Source organism: Glycine max, chromosome 14 (genome assembly GCF_000004515.6).
Source record: "Glycine max cultivar Williams 82 chromosome 14, Glycine_max_v4.0, whole genome shotgun sequence".
In the NCBI taxonomy this organism is placed as follows: domain Eukaryota; kingdom Viridiplantae; phylum Streptophyta; class Magnoliopsida; order Fabales; family Fabaceae; genus Glycine; species Glycine max.
In genome coordinates, this window is record NC_038250.2 from 44,472,764 (window position 1) to 44,488,146 (window position 15,383).

At 29.7% G+C, this 15,383-nt stretch overlaps 1 pseudogene; it reads right to left on the reverse strand.

Annotated features, from left to right (window-relative positions):
- Positions 1–2,392: 2,392 nt before the first annotated feature.
- LOC112999354 (WAT1-related protein At1g09380-like) lies at positions 2,393–7,197 on the reverse strand (annotated as a pseudogene).
- Between the last annotated feature and the right edge of the window lie 8,186 nt (positions 7,198–15,383).

Consider the following 15,383-nt stretch of genomic DNA (forward strand, 5'->3'; position numbering starts at 1 on the left):
AGTTTGACCAAAAGTACAAGTAAAAAAAACATATTATATCCTTATTACAAGTAATGGTGACAAACTTGGAGAAACCCATGACAATTTGACACAAACTTTCCTGACATAATAGTTTTGTTCTAATGCATGGCATCTATCACCAAATTCATTTCCCTTTGAGAAATTTCCTAAGTTATCTATCATTTATTTCTATAGTTGACTTTTTAAATTTTCACTCGTGTGATGTGCATCACATAGCTACGTACGTAAGTTATCAAGCCATAAATGTTTCCTTCATCGATGTCTATGTTAATATGCTTGTCTTTCTCGTGATAAGAGACAACAAAGACAAGTTAGCATTTATTTTGTTTCATTATCTCTTATCTTCTCCTTAGACAAATATACACCACACAAGTTTAAATTTACTTTGAAAGGGTTACTCATTGCTTTCATTGCTTTAATGCATGGCCTCTGTCATATTCACTTTTTCTCTACTTTGAAAGGGTATAAGTTTTACCCTTTGCACTCTACTTATCATCATATTGTTGCTTTTCTCTTACTTCAAACTATATTTAAGGGCAAAGCAACGAGAAGAATGAGCAACCTATACCCTTGTAAAGTAGAGTGCAAAGGAGACAACACAAATAGTGGAAGCAATATGATGATAAGTAATAAGTGCACTAAGGAAAGCCTTTAACCAAGATAACCCTTAATAGAAGCTGCTACCCAGTTACAAAAAGTTGCACTAGCACCATGCTCAATATAAAAGTGTTCATCCTCTTTCTCTCAATTGCTCCACCCTCTTTGTGACTAATTGTATCATTCTAAGGAGAAGAGAAGAAATAATGAAAGAAAATAAGTGTTAAATTGTTGTCTTTGTTGTCTCTTACCATGAAATATATTAAAATAGATATAGATGAAAGAAATGATTCCAACTCAACATCTTATGTAGGTAGCTATATGATGCACACCACGCGAATAAAAAATTAAAAAGTCAAGTGTAGAAATAAATGATAGACAACTTAGGAAAATTCTTAAAGGCTAGGGAAATGGATATGGTGACAGATGCCACTCATTAGAGCAAAACTATTATGTTAGGAAAGTATGTGTCACACTGCCACGGGTTTCTCCAAGTTTGTCACCATTAATTACTTGTTATGTTGTATTCCATTACTTATAGTCAAGTAAAATATATTTATGGTCTTTATGCTTTCGGTCAAACTTGATTTTAGTCATTATAATTTCAAATTGATCAATTTGGTTCCATTACTTTAAAAAAACATGTGAATTTAGCCCCTTACAATAATGATCGAGGAATTAAATATGGATTAAAACAGTCATTTTTTAAATTATAGAGACCAAATTGATCAATTTTAAATTTGATCGAAAGTATAAGGACTCAAAACATATTTTACCCTTATAATAACAATGATGGTATGATTATGTTCAGCAAAATTAACTAAAATACTAACTTACTAAATTATAAGTATTCAGTAAAATTAGTTATTGAAGTAGATGAAAAGTGAAACAAAAAAATAATAAATCGTGATTTATTTAAAAAGGATAATGAAAAAATTGATAAATATATTAAGGATAAAAATGAAATAAAATATAAAAAAACTAAAAATTATAAATTAGTGTTTTAAAAATATTATTTCAAATAGCATTTAAAAAAATAATAAAAATACTAAAAAAATTATTTATTTAAGAGTGAAATAAGTTTTTCAATTAATAAAAAAGCTAGTAACTAGTTGAAGAATATAGCTTATTTGTTTTACTTATAATAACGTTGGAATTTGACATTGATGTTTGCATGGTGCTAGTTAATAAAAAATAACTTATCAAATTTTAGGATAAGTTTGCTTTTACATGTTTTGTTATTTAGTAATATATCGCATGCATGAAAGAATGTTTGTTAAGAGATTATGGACTCTTAAAACAAATCTTTGTAAATCAAGAAATTAATCGCTACTTTAAAAATTGGGATAAAAAAATCCAATTGCTATTATTTTGAATTTTTGGTGCTACATCAGTTTGTGTTATTTTTGTTATTAAGGTCTGAATTCTGCTATAGTAATAATTTTTTAATAGTAAGAATTGAACTTTAATTCCATAAAATTTATAATAATTTACACAAAACCAATTGAGGTAAATGCCATTTGGATATGAGATAGTAATATTCCAACTCTCTTGATAATTCCATTTGTTTCTTTCTTCATGTTTGTGAAAAAAGGTATTACTGTTAGCCCTAAGTTGGATGAGAAGATATACATCTATTGAATGTCAATTTTGTTATATCTTATACTCATGCAACTCAAAAAAGTCATCAATTATCATCATATTAGTAATAAAGTGAAAGTTTACGGTCTACAAATATGAGGTGGACCTTAGAATGGTCCCCGCTCAAGATAGCTTATTCTACAGCAACATAAACATATACAAATTAAATAGAATGGTTCTAAAAACTTAGCTTCTAGTATGGTATTTTTTTTTTCAGTTTTTGTCACACTTTTCAAGTTCCAGCTAGACCTACTAAATTCATAGGTGAAGAACTTAGCACTACTGTGGCCATTGATTCTGCCCGAGCAGGCAAATGAGTAACGTTTGATATTTTGATATGCAACTGTTGGTTGTTGAACCATGTGCATTGTCTCATTGTTTTTGCCCCACAAAAAGGAGTATAATCCCACCATGATCAGAACCATGCCTAGCAACCTGCATATAGATTTTAGATTAGGATTGGTTTAAGGATAAAATAATTAAACAACTTTTAAACCTCAAACTTTAGATCCATCAATAAAAAAAGTTCTTAACTTTTATAAAGAAAAAAAGTACAAATAAAAAAATTTTAGTTATTTAAATTGAGATATGAATATTTCAATTTTTTATATTTTATTCTATTTACTTTTCTTATTATTTTATTATATATAAATATCTTATTTAAAATAAAATATTTTTCTTAAAATTTATTTTAGACCTCACTCATTGTTGGATTGGTGTTATCTTAGATTAGTACATTTTCTATGTATATAATTAAGAACTTTTAGTATTATAATTTAATCAAAATTAGAGTTTCACCTTTGTAGTATATGTAATCTTTGTAAATCTTTATTATACAGAGTACCAAAATGAAACTCCAATTCCAATTAGAAAGCAACCAAAAAAACATTCAAGGAATTGAATATAAGTTGAGAAAAGCCAATCTACTTCAAGATTAAATGGTGTTCCTTCCTAGTTCCTAATGAAGTTGACCAAGTGATTGTGTGATGGTAGCTGAATGCCTAGATAAGGTAAGAATATAATGTAACATTGAAATTATCATAATGTCTAGAAGGAGAAATATTCATATGTTCCAACGGTTAATGGTTCGCCAAGTATAATAGCTTCTCAAGGGTCACAAAAATAAGAGCCGGGGGATTGAACATTGGGGGATAACTAGGTCCTTCGATTGTAATTGCCTAAGATAGTATAGTGAATGTAGTAGCTGTAGCCCGTGCTCCCTACACACAAAAAAACACTTGTTATAATAATCACTTCAGAGTGTTCATGTTCATCAATCAAAGTTCAATGTCAAATCAAATCATAGTTGATGGCTTTCAAATTTAGAAACTAAGCTACATCTTGAAGCATTTGATCCATTTCAAATTATTGTAAAAGTAAATAAATGAAATTAGTATTGTAAATTATAATTTCTCAGCAATGAAATTTTTATTTATTTGTCTGACAAACGTTTTGGATGAATCCGAAGTATCTCTTGACCCGGAACCAAGGACTAACCACTTTGTTTTCATAACTTAATTAGGATGAAATTTGAGAGGTGTTAATTGATTTTTTTTTTGTCCAAGTCATTGATTGATATAAAAGTATTGAACAAAATTACACAATTTGATGTTAAATTAAAGAGAAAATATTTTAAAAATAATTCAAAGTATGTTACCGAGTACACTATAGTGACCAGTTGTAGATTCCACTCTAATCTCAAAGCAACTTTCCTGGAATCTATGCAAACACCTATGATTCCTTGAGTTGCTGCCAAAACGCATGTTTAACATTGTTCCCGTATACTTCAATGGAAATACTTTAAGCAACTGGACTTGTTTGTTAAATTGGAAATTGTCATTTGAGAAGGATAATAAATTAATAATCATATGAAAGCCTTTTTTTTTGTTGCAAAACTGGAGAAAATTATTAGCAAGTAAACTGAAAAAACTTAATTACCCGTCTTATACTCTTATTAGATGTATGATATGATATTAGTTAACACAATTTATCATAATTTTGTTAATTAGTATTATATAAGTTTATCTGTGAAGATGCTCTTAAAAATGAAAATGATAGATAATTCAAGCAAGTTATAAAATAATAGACTAAAGAAAGAATAAGATACATACTTGAACAAGAAACCAAGCTGTGTATGAGAAGCAGAAGCAAATCAAAATAAAAGTGCCTCGAAGCATGTGAGTTTTGTGCGCCGTGACAACAGTTTGAACATGATGACTCTGATGGCCAAGATAAAATTCTTTCCCTTTGTAAATACTGGTAACTAATGCTCCTCCAACACACAAAATTGTCCCTCCACACTTAACTCTACCAGCCCAAGTATGCATCTCCAATTTCTCCAATTTGCATTGATTCATCAACTAGTGCTAGTTATGCAATAATGCTAGGAAAGATTTGACATATTTATACATATAAAATGGTATAAATTCTAGATACTTGAATATGATAGAAGTAAAGAAAGTTCATATAGAAACCAAGTTAAGAAAGTTGACAACATAAGTAGCAGAAGTGTCTCTCAGGCCATAATAGAATAATCCTTGAGCCAGAGTCATCCTATACGTGATGCCATCTCATTGTTAGAAACAAGCAATCAATTATTATAAATATCCACTTTATAACACTGGTAAAAGTTATATGGTTTAATCCTTTCAAGGTAAACAATGTCATAATGCCTATGTTGTATTTGTATTGAAATCACAATTCCATGTAGTTCACACTGTTTATTATGTATAGAACACTAATTGATTGTTGAAAGTAAAATGAAGACAAAGTACTTAACTCATATAGAGTTGCTCCTGTTAACAGTATTCATTTGTAAGGTCATTTGGGGAGAGGGTTTAGTTTTTATCTTAGGCAAATAGACCATGAAATTGTGAGCTTTGAAAAATAATTAATATTTTTAAATGATAAATATTTAATGTGTAATATGAGATAGAAGTAGTAGTTAATTTCTTCAGTTTCTTTGACGAAGAGCTACACCTATTTATTTTACCATCAACAAAAAAAAAAAACAATTCTATTTTGGTTGCATGTGCAATGTTACAGCTGAACCATAGACAAACTAATAACACTAAACCACAAGTTTGACGTACGATTGATTGGTTGCAATCGAAGACTTGGAAATTAGAGGTAGACCAACCTTGCTCTCCCACACTCCTTTTGCATATTTACAAAATGGTGCAACTAATTTATAAGCTTGGAAAAGAAATGACATATAGTCAAATAATTTCTCTATTAATTGTCGCTATTCAAGGGATGACAAAGGAGATTCATTCTGGTTTCAATACACTGCAACGTATATAATCCATGCCAAACATAGTCTCAAAAGTCACATTTTAATCCACTAAAAAAAATTCACATTTCAAGAAGTTCATTTTACATGGTAAAATAATGATATTGTTAGGAAATGTTTTAAGGATACTAGTTTTAAAAGGTTAGCAAATAGTTTATTTAAAAAAATTAAAAGTTATAGTTAGAAGTACATGAATCCATAAAAAATGTTAAATTTTACTCTCTCTCTCTCTCTTTATAAATTTTTTTTATTTTAGGACACTTAGTATTATATATTCTCCTAAGATTAAAAGTGCACCATGTCATTTATCAATGAATGCTTGCATATTTGGTTAATCCAATTTCGAAGAACAAAATTAAAGAATGTGTACCCCATCAATGCGTTAACGAAGAGCCAAAACAAAACCTTCGGAGTAAAATTCCTCGTGCGGCCTCTACATTCACAATCCAAATCATTTGCAAGTGAGAACATCGAGAATCAAAAGAGTAATTAAAAGAATACAATATTATTTTTTTATGTGTTAAGATATTAATTTATTTATATATTTATATTTGTAGTTTGTTAACTTGAGTCTATAGGGTTAGTTTTAAGCAAGCAAGGAAAGACATTATTAGGAAAGAAGATTTATTATATTAAAACTAAATAAATATATGTAATAAAATATATTTTTAATGGTTTAAAATCATCTTCAAAACTGATGTTAGCAAAAATGTTTTTATTTAATATTATTATAAAGTATTAGAAGAATTAATTAACATGAGTACATAACATCCACAAAGATGATTTGGTTCAGTTTATTTTAAATTTTATTATTTTTAAAAAGAAGATTTATAGGGTTAGTTTTAAGCAAGTAAGGAAAAACATTATTAGGAAAGAATATTTATTATATTAAAACTAAATAAATATATGTAATAAAATATATTTTTAATGGTTTAAAATCATCTTCAAAACTGATGTTAGCAAAAATGTTTTTATTTAATATTATTAGAAAGTATTAGAAGAATTAATTAACATGAGAACATAACATCCACACAGATGATTTGGTTCAGTTCATTTTGAATTTTATTCTTTTTAAAAAGAAAAAATGAAACAAATATGTTCTATACAAGGTTTTAAAAACTATGAAGCTTATTTTTTTTATGAAGAATTTTTTTTTTAATTAAATTAGGTAAAAATAACTTTTAAAGTCCAACTTCTCTTCTTTCTCTCCATACTCTGTCCCCCGTTATCTTCTTTCTTTTTTCTCTTTCTCTTCCCCTTCATGTTTTACTCTCTCAATCTCTCCCCTTGAATCTTTCTAATAGTTGCATTATGATTGCCAACACTTTAAAAATCTTGACAATGTGACCAAAATCACGGCCACATGCAAATCATTTCTTAAAACCTTGAGCAAGAGTGAAACAAGTATCATAAGGAACAAATAACTAGAATGAAAAACATACTATTTCAAAGTAGAGTACAAAGGAGTCAACACAAATGACAACAACAATGTGACGATATGCAATGAGAGAAAAGATGAAGGAGTCATGAACTAATATGATCCTTGATAGTAGCTGCAATGCATAAATAAAAACTTGCACTAATATCATGCCTAATATAACTTGGGATGACGTGAATCATTCCTTGAAACCTCTCTTAAAAATCATTTTCTACTCATAACATATATTTAGAATGCATAGGGTACTTGCGTTTTGCAATTTTTATAGACATCCTGTGATCCTTTGGATCCAAATTTCTACCAAACTAGTGTGCTCCATGTGCATAGCAAAGAAAAAAATATTTTAATTTTCAAAATATTTTTAAGTATGTGAAAATATTTTACTATAATAATTAAGACAAGTAGATAAAATTCTAAATTATTTGTTAAATTAGCACAAACTACTTGAAAATTAAGAATAAAGCTAAAATTTTAACATGACAATTAATTGATAAACAAATTTTCAATATAAGAAAATTTCATTTTTTGTTTGAACTATTGAGTTGTGGTACTATTTTTAAACTTTATCTTTGTTTCAAATGAAAATGTTAAATGATATAGAATATTTTTCCTGAAAACACTCACCAGCAAGTTCTCTTTATCATCCAACAGCTAAACAATAAGTTTTGTGTGCTATGACAACAGCCAAACTAATCTCTAATTAATTTTTTTTCCTTTTTTGTAGTATCCATATTTTGCAATTTAAATGTGACACCAACTTGTATTCCCAAAACATTCAATCTAATCATACTAAACCACAAGTTTGATATACAATGGATTGGTTGCAGTCTAAGACCTCCAAATTAAAGGTAAACCAACCTTACTTTCCCACACTTCTTTTGCATATTTAAAAAATAGTGCAACATATATAGTCATGCAAAACATAGTCTCACAACTCACATTTCAATCCTCTAAAAAAGCCACATTTCAAGAGGTTGGTTTTACGTCATATTTAAAAATAATGATATTGTTAAGAAATGTAATAAGGATACTAGTTAAAAAAAAGTTAGCAAATAATTTAAAATAAAAATCACAGTTAAAAGCACATGAATCTATGAAAATGTTAAATTTTACTCTCCCTCTCTCTTTCTCTTTATAAAATCTTTTTATTTTAGGACACTTAGAATTATATATTTTCCTAAGATCAAAAGTACACCAAGTCAACTATCGGTGAATGCTTATATATTTGGTTAATCAATTTTTGAGGAACTAAATTAAAGAATGTGTACCCCATCAATGTGTTAACGAAGAGCCAAAACCAAACCATCAGAACAAAATTCTGTGTGACCTCTACATTCACAACCCAAATCTTTTGCAAATGAGAACATCGAGAATCAAAAAAGTGATTAAAAGAATACCATATTATTTTTTATGTGTTAAGATATTAATTTATTTATATTAATATTTGTAGTTTGTTAACTTGAGTCTATAGAGTTAGTTTTAAGCCACTAGGGAAAAACATTATTAAGAAAGATGATTTATTATATTAAAACTAGGTAAATATATGTAATAAAGTACATTTTTAATTGTACAAAATCATCTTCAAAACTGATGTTAGCAAAAATGTTTTTATTTAATAGTATTATAAAGTATTAGAAAAATTAATTGACAAGAGAGCACAACGTCAACAAAGATAATTTGCCTTAGTTTATTCTAAATTTTTTCTTTTAAAAAAGAAAAAATGAATCAAGTACATTCTAAAAGGTTTTTGAAACTAAGTAGCTTATTTTTTATGAAGAAAAAGTTTTTTAAAAATATATTTAGGTAAAAAGAGCTTTCAATAATCAAACTTCTCTTCTTTCTCTTCACACTTTGTCCCGATTGTCTTCTTCCTTTTTTTTCTTTCTCTTTCTCTTCATGTTTTCACTCTGTCATGTTGTTCTCTTGTCTCTCGCCCAACATCTTTCTAATAGCTCCTATCATTCTCTCTTTACTATCTTTCTAACAATCTCTTTTATTTGAAAAAAAAAATCATAAAAACTTCTATTTTATTTTTGAAACTCTTATGAATTCTAATTTTAAAATAACTTTTAGATTAAAAAATTATGTGAAACATAATATTAGCTAGCTAGAAAGCTTGAGTTTTAGATTACATATATACTAGATGATTGTAATTTCATTACATTCTTTGACATAGAAAGAAATTTTGAACAAACACAATTGATGTATAAGTATTAAATTATGATGACATTTTCCAACACAATGGTCAGCAAGCTAGTCTATTGAATAAAAAATGTGTTTAGGGATACTTTCATGTAGAAGGTTCTTGATTCAAACCTCTGTAGGACTATTTTTAAATTATGAACACATAGATATACCAACAAAATTAGGGAATTTGACTTTCTCACGTAACTTTTTATTTATTTCAAGCATTTTAGTAGTGTAATTTATATGTCAAACATTTTACCCTACTTTATCTACTTTGTGATGAAGGCCAAAGCTAACTATGAATTTTACAACACAATCTCCTCTTTTTTCCTGTTTTTGTCAAGACTTTTCAAGTTTTAGAACTATTGAATTCATACGTGAAGAACTTGTCACTATTGTGGCAATTGATTCTGCTCTAGCAGGAAAATCAGTAACATTTGATATTTCTGCAGCCGCTACAATTGGTTGTTGAGCCGTGCGCATTGTCTCATTGTTTTTGTCCCACAAAAAGGAGTATAATCCCACCATGATCAAAACCATGCCTAGCAACCTGCATATAGATCTTAGATTAAGGTTACCTTAAGGATAAAACGATTAAACCTCAAACTTTAAATTCATCAATAAAAAATTCTTAATATTTATAATATAAAAAAGTTTCATATGAATGTCCACTGTGTTGACAAAAATAGAAATAAATAGATTTTTAGTCTTTAATTTGAAATATGAATATTTCAAATTTCTATATTTCAGTTTTTACATTTTATTTTGTTTATTTTTCTTAGTATTTTATTATATATAACTATATTATTTCAAATATTTTTTTTAAAATTATTTTTAGACTGCACTCATTGTTGGATTGATGTTATTTTTAGATTAATAATTTTTCTATGTGTATCATAAGGAAATACCAAAGCTAGATTGTCGAGAAAGACAAAATTAGATGAGATTTCTTAGGAACTTTTAGTATTATAATTTAATCAAAATTAGGATTTCACCTTAGCATATGTAATCTTTGTCAATCTTTATTATAGAAAGTACCAAAATGAAACTCCAATTCCAATTATAAAGCAAAGCACAAAAATATTCAAGAAATTGAATAATATAAGTTGAGAAAAACCATTTTATTTTATGAATAAATGGTGTTCCATCCTAGTTCCTAATGAAGCCGATCAAGTGATTCTGTGATGGTAGCTGAATGTAACATTGAAATTGGCATAATGTCTATAAGGGAAAATATTCATACGTTCCAACGGTTAATGGTTCGCCAAGTATGATAGATTCTGAAAGGGTCACAAAAATAAGAGCCTGGGGATATCTGGGTCTTTGATTGTAATTGCCCAAGATAGTATACTGAATGTAGCAGTTGTAGCCAATATTCCCTACACACAAAAAAACACTTGTTATAATAATCAATTCAGAGTGTTCATGTTCCTCAATCAAAGTTAAAAATCAAATCAAATCACAGTTGATGGCTTTCAAATCTAGAAACTAAGCTACATCTTGATTCATTTGATCCATTTCAAATTATTGTAAAAGTAAATAAATGAAATTATTATTGTAAATTGTAATTTCTCAGCAATGAAATTTTTATGTATTCGCTTAAGACTTTTTGGATGAATCCAAAGTATCTTTTGACCCGGAACCAAGGACTAACCACTCTATTTTCATAACTTAATAAGGATGAAATTTGAGTGCTATTAATTGATTTTTTTTTTGGTCCATCTCATTGATTGATATAAAAGTATTGAAAAATATTACACAATTTGATGTTAAATTGAAGAAAAAATATTTTAGAAAGCATTGAGAGTATTGAAGAAAATATTTTTACCGAGTACACTATAGTGACCAGTTGTAGATTCCACTCTAATCTATGCAAACACCTATGATTCCACCTTAAATTGCTGTCAAAATGCATGCTAGCATTGTTCTGGTAAACCTTAGTGGAAATACTTTAAGCAAGTTTATTAAATTGAAAATAGTCATTTGAGAAGGATAATAAATTAATAATCACATGAAACCCTTTTTTTTGTGACAAAGCCGAAGAAAATTATTATTAAGAGAGTTATGACAATAAACTGAAAAAACTTAATTGACCTGTCATATACTCTTATTAGATGTATGATATGATATAAGTTAACACAATTTCATCATGATTTTGTTAATTAGAATCATATAAGTTTATTTGTTAAGATGTTCTTATAAATGAAAATGATAGATAATTCAAGCAAGTTACAAAACAATAGATTAAAAAAAGAATAGGATACATTCTTGAACAAGAAACCAAGCTATGTATGAGAAGTAGCTGCAAATAAAAAAGAAAGTGCCCCGAAGCATATGAGTTTCGTGTGTCGTGACAATAATTTGAACATGATGACTATGATGGCCTAGATAAAATTCCTTTTCTTTGTAAATATCGGTAGCTAATGCTCCCCCAAAACACAAAATTTCCCCTCCACACTTAGCTCTACCAGCCCAAGTATGCAACCCCAATTTCTCCAATTTGCATTGATTCATCAACTAGTCTTTAGTTATGCTTCAAGGGTTTTCAAGAACCCAGAATCGTGGCCCTGCTCATTGAGGCCGGTGTAAATTTGGACCACGCGATCAGAGTGGCAAGTTTGCGGCACTGCACATGGTAGCGGGGTACATTAGACCCGGCGTGGCGGAACTGCTTATGATCTTGACGTGGATGTATGTGTTAGGTTTTTTGGGCTCCTTTCTTATGTGGAGTAAATGCCCAAATGAGAAAGTTCATTTTGTCTCACTTGTTTAAGTGGAGAAGGGTCAGATTAGGGTGTAAGAGAGAATCTCATTTGTGAGGGAAAACAATTACATAACATTGAGAGAAAAATGAGAGAAAAAGTCATTGTGATTTTCACACACCCACTAAAGAGCATTTTTCATATTACAACTGTGAATTCGTTCACCATTGGATTGGGCTGAATTTTGGACAATAGATTATACACAAGTGATACTTCCAATTGAACGGTTGGATTGTCTCAAAGGTATCTGGAGAGGTAGATAAGTGCTTCATGTTTCCTGCTATACATTTGGTGTTTTCCATCTTCTTATTTCTCTATTGTAAGAATTGGTGTTTGGTTTTGATTAGACTATTTGTAGCACATTTTAGTGTACTTGTTGAAGATTCTCTTGTACCTTTATTGATTATAGTGGATTTATTTCTTGGGTTTGGACAACCCGTGATTTTTACCCTTGCATTGAGGAATTTTCCACATTAAACAAATTATGTCTCTTGTGTGCTCTTGATTTCTATTTAACGCTCTATATTTTATTGGTGCTCCTCACATGTTCTTGCAAATTTGGGAAATTTATGTTCGCCTATTGCTCTGTTATTGAGTTCTTTCTGGGTATGTTGGTGGCATTTTTTTATTTTGTTGTTTTTGTTGAGAAATTTGAAATAGGGAAAGTTCATGAAGGATGATTCCCCCCCCCCCCCCCCCTAAAATGATGAATGACACAAATAACTAATTCAAAGAGTCTTTAGAAGATCTCATTTTGAGATTTTAGTCACCTTTTTTATGGATCTCACAACTTTTAAGATCTTTTTTATTTTTACTCTAATAATATATTTCATTTTGAGATTTAAACTATTTTTTTATGTTCTATAAGAGTTGTATGTAAATCAATTTTGTAGAAAAAGAGAATAAAAAAATCCTTTTTTGTAGAGAAAGAGAGTAAAAAATCATTTTAAAAAATATATATAAATATTAGTAGTTCTTCCACAAGGAATGAATCTTTTTATGAAGATTCAACATTCTGTTCTAATAATAAATCTTAACAAAATTAAATTTTGAAGAATAAGATTTCCTAAGATCTTTTACGGGAGATTTGCTCATGATCTATTAATATATGTCTTTGTGATGTTTACTTCCCTCAAATGCACAACAAGTAATAAATTAAATACTTTTTTACGAAAAGAAAAAGGATATACTGCTACTACCCTGACTCAAATAATTATAATTAAACAATATATAAATTTGCGTGAACTCTCATTTAACATTTGTTGTATATGTGAAAGTCTTGAATTGGACAAGGATAAGCTTTTGATTTTGGATTTTACAGCCGAAGATAAGCATGCCACCTTCCTAGTCTTAATATGATAATATTTATCTTAGAGTGTATGATGTGAAAAATCTAACTCAACCCCAAAAGTTAGCTTAAAGGGTAAGGGTTATCCCTCATTTATATATTCTAATGTTGGATTACTTTTAGTCGATGTGGGACTTGGATTATTTCCAACTGCCCTTCTTGGACTTTGGTGCGTGAACAACAAATGGTGGGTGTTTGTCACCACAAAGCGAGGACTAGTGGAAGCGTGATCCCAGGATCAGAACGGGCTCTGATATCATCTTAGAAATATGAGAAGCCTAACTCAATCCTAAAAGCTAGCTCAAATAGTGAGGATTGTACCTCATTTATATATTCTAATGTGGGTTTTTTTTATATATAAAATATGCATATTGAAAAGTTTAATCCATGTCGCGTACTGAACATTTTCCATCTTAAAAATGATTGTGACATGATTCTTGATGTTGGATACAGCAAGAGCAAGGTAAAAGATAGATTTTGAGTCAGGCATGGTAATGGAGAAAAAGGGGAGAAGAAGAAGAAAGGGGCCTAATGACGCTAGGGCCTGTGTACGGAAGGCTGAGGAAGGTTCAAAAATCTTTCTCTAAACAATCTGATGCCATGAAAGAAATATATTATGATATCTTCTAACAATTTAGTATGCATTTGGCACTAAATAAAATACCAAGCTGGCTATAAATATATACGGAGAAAACATTCACAAGTTGTTGAAGCACTATTGTATAAAGTTTTATATTTACATTTGTTGTGTGTTTACAGCAGTTTTTTGTCAACTAACACATTTAATCCCGACTATTAATCTAAAATTATTTATAAGACTCTTAACTAACTCATTTGTTTAAATCATAATTTAAGGAATTTTATCACATTTGAAAAGTAATAAATCAGTTGTTGAGGAATGAGGATGATCGAGAAAAAACACATGGATGGAAAATGCAATGAAAAACAGAGCAATCGCAAAAATTGACGAGATGAAGAATAGGAGAAAAAAAAACACACAAAAACGTGGTAAAACTAACGTGGTTCAACCTAACAATTAAGAGCTACATCAACAAGCAAAGGAGTATAACAAATTTCACTATGATCTTCCAAATTACAAGTAATGTTGAGTGAAGAGCGCGCATTCAATCACACAAATGTTGTATCTATTGCTCAAGACTCCTCTGGTCTTAAATCCTCCCCATTTTGAAAATTTCTTAAAGTCTATTTGATCCTCTAGATTTTAGAGGACCGGATAGCACAAAATTAATTGTCCAAACATTTGTGGCATAGTTATGGTGGGAAAACAAATTTCTAATGTATGATGCACAAAAAATAACGGGCTTTAAATTGATTTATGGTGTACCCTCCACACATTAGCTACCTCTCTTCTTCTCTCCCGTTACTCTGCCACAGGTTATCGAAGACGATTTCCCACAATGATGCACCATAATCATTTTCCTATTATCGTTATTGCTGTTATTACAATTCACATTAAGAGCATCTTCCCCGTTGAAATCAATGTTATCTTCAACGAAAGACTCCTTCGTGGAAAAAGCAATGGGCCTCATGATCCCAATTTGAAACCAAGGGTCCTTCATGATGTCTGAGTAAATTAGACATCAAGTTTTCGGCCCTAGGGGAAATCCATTTGGAGAATGCATAATTGGCTTTGAAAGACTTGCTATAAATTCTCATCACATTCTCACCTTGAAAGGGCAAATACCCAGAAAGAAGAGCCTTGCACCCATCGTAGCCCTTCTTCTTGAGGAGCATCTCTTATACTCTGCACTGGTCTGGCAGTGCTGACAAGCCAAAGTCGGAGACTTTAAGGTCTTCGTTCTCGTCGAGGAGCAGAAATTGATGGTGTTGATGAGTTTCTGAAACTACTTTCTAGCGCGGTCTTCATTCATCTTCTCCTTTGCAACCTTGGTGAAGAGAGTTCCCCTCCCTTGACATATTCAACAACCATGAAGATTTGGTTCTTTGCTGAAAATCGTCTTTTGTGACGGCAAATGATAGTGGGTGGCAGAGTAGCTAGAAAGAAGAGAGGTCATGGTAAAACATGAAGGATACACCTTAATACCATCAAATGAAATCAATCTAAACACTATTTTT